This window comes from Spea bombifrons, chromosome 11 (assembly GCF_027358695.1).
Source record: "Spea bombifrons isolate aSpeBom1 chromosome 11, aSpeBom1.2.pri, whole genome shotgun sequence".
Classification (NCBI taxonomy): Eukaryota; Metazoa; Chordata; class Amphibia; order Anura; family Pelobatidae; genus Spea; species Spea bombifrons.
In genome coordinates this window covers 20,461,102-20,463,480 of record NC_071097.1, presented here as the reverse complement: position 1 = coordinate 20,463,480, position 2,379 = coordinate 20,461,102, and positions in this window count along the sequence as shown.

Here is a 2,379-nt window from a genome sequence, read left to right as displayed (position 1 = left end):
AGAAAACACGATTCATCAGACCAGGCCACCTTCTTCCATTGCTCCGTGGTCCAGGTCTTCTGCTGACGTGCCCATTGTACATACTTTCAGTAGTAGACAGGGGTCACTAGAAGGGTATGGATACCCTGACTGGTTTGCAACTACGCAGACCCATACGCAGCAAACAGCACAGAAATACCCATTTACAGACTGAATACATTTGGATACAACCAAAATGCTTGTGATGATCAGTGGCATATTCTGGCCTAGACAGACTACATCTGGGAAGGCAGTCCCTCTGACACGTAGCAAAGGATTCTCATCCTACGGACAATCAAGGTAACTGGGGCACCACTTACTTCATTGGTCTATTTCCACTATGGAGGTCTGTGACCATTTGGCACAGCTCCCATAGCGTGTGGCATCAGCACTGTGAATCCTTTAGATGCGCAGCATCAGAATATCAATCCATATCTTGTTACAGAGGATAGCCAAGAGGAGGTAAACTATAGGGGCGACTAAGGCACTAAGGTAGAACATAATTATTTAAGCATACCTCAAAAGAGTCCCAGTTTTCCTAGGACTGCAAGATTTTAGGCAACTGTCTTGCTGTCCTGCTTGTCTGTCCTGAAAAAGCAGCACAGTCCGAAACATGGGCCAGTTGGGGAGATCATCTGACTAGCCCAGGGAGATGTAAAAATACTGCAGTTGTTGCAGCATGGGCCTCCATCGCAACTTCCACGTGGGCACCTTGCAGCTCTCTGCAGCTGAGTGCCGTAAGGTTGCTGTTCTGGTGCCAGACCCACCTGTTTCTGGTGCTGGCCCTTCCTCGTTACTTGCCTCACCCCCAACACAAAATATCTTAATTGAGACCTGAACTGCTGGGGGTATGTTTAAGTGGAGCAATTAGTAAAGTCCATTGGTTTATTGGACTGCATGCAATTACTATTTGTTTCAGGTGAGTTTAAGTTTGCAGGTGATTGCTAATACAAGTAAATATTTCATGTCACTGGCATCACCATGCATTAAGAATTGCAAGCCCTGGTTATTCCTCCTTCATGAATGAACAGTGGGACTGCACAATGCATAGCTGGCCTGGGATGGTATCTTACAGCCACAATAAGGAGTGGGCAATACAGTATGTCCACTAAAGCTATCAAAGCTACTGCTCACAACAGCAGTATTATAATATTATAATATTTTGCAGCTTATTACTCTTTTGGAATTTTATATTGGTTTATTATATCTGGCTGACCAGAGCCCACCTTTTAGCTCTCTCTAGAGCTCATCTTCACTTTAAAGTAACCCTATGTACATACTATATATATAAAAAAAAAAAAATAGTTATTTGAGTAAGCAATAGTATAAATGTACTTGATACCTCAAAAATAGTATTTAGTAACGCATTTAAGTTTCATTTCACAAATGTTTTAAAACTGCTGTCCCTCTAGTAAAACAATTGGGGCATACTACAATACCGTTCCCCATTATTTCCCTTCAATCTCCTAATATGTCATATTTTATATATCATAAGGGCAGAGCGTCCTCCTCATTCTGTACCAATATGTCTAATGTTTGTTCATGTTATAGGTCATTTTGTATATTGTTATTTTTAATTTGTAATCATTGTAATCTGGCACTCTATTCTGCTGGCTCTATAACATATAATAATAATAATAATGATACATTAAATAGCATTGGAATCAATGGATAATGGGGAAATGAAACAAACCTACACCGTCTGCATGAAGAATTCACCAGTATCAGGCAGTAGCTATGCTTTTTGTGTGATTTGACATGTAATAGAATTTGTGCAGTTGAGGATTCAACCTTCTATATTATGTTATTGTGAAACTATATTTTTTTACCTCTAGTCCTCACATGCCTCCAACCACAAGACAAAAGAATAAATCAGCTGATTAAACTTGCAAGACTTGGTGCTGAGGTATCTAATTCCCTTTGAAAATTTCTTCATAATACCTGATAATTTTTTTTTCAGAAGATATGTAAATTATTAATGTAATCTGGTGTCATTAAAGAGTGATGCTGTGTGGGGCCATTATTTCTCAATATATATATTTAATAGGAAGAAATATAATTAAACACAGATTTCAACTTGATACTTGAATAAATATGTTCTTCAAATTAGCAGACTAATAAATTACTAGGGCAGTTCTTAGAGGTAAAGTATGCCTTTTAGTGCAGGACAGGACTGGTCATGAATAATTTATTCTGTTGCCTTAGCTGTGCTTATTCAGCAATATATTGGGGAAAATAAAGCAAAACATATATTGTAGATAGGTATTTGGGAGTTTGAATAACTAAACAGCTGTTTTGAAAAATTTGAAACATTATACCTAAATCGCCTAATATGCTCTAAAGAAAATAGGCAAGGTCCCC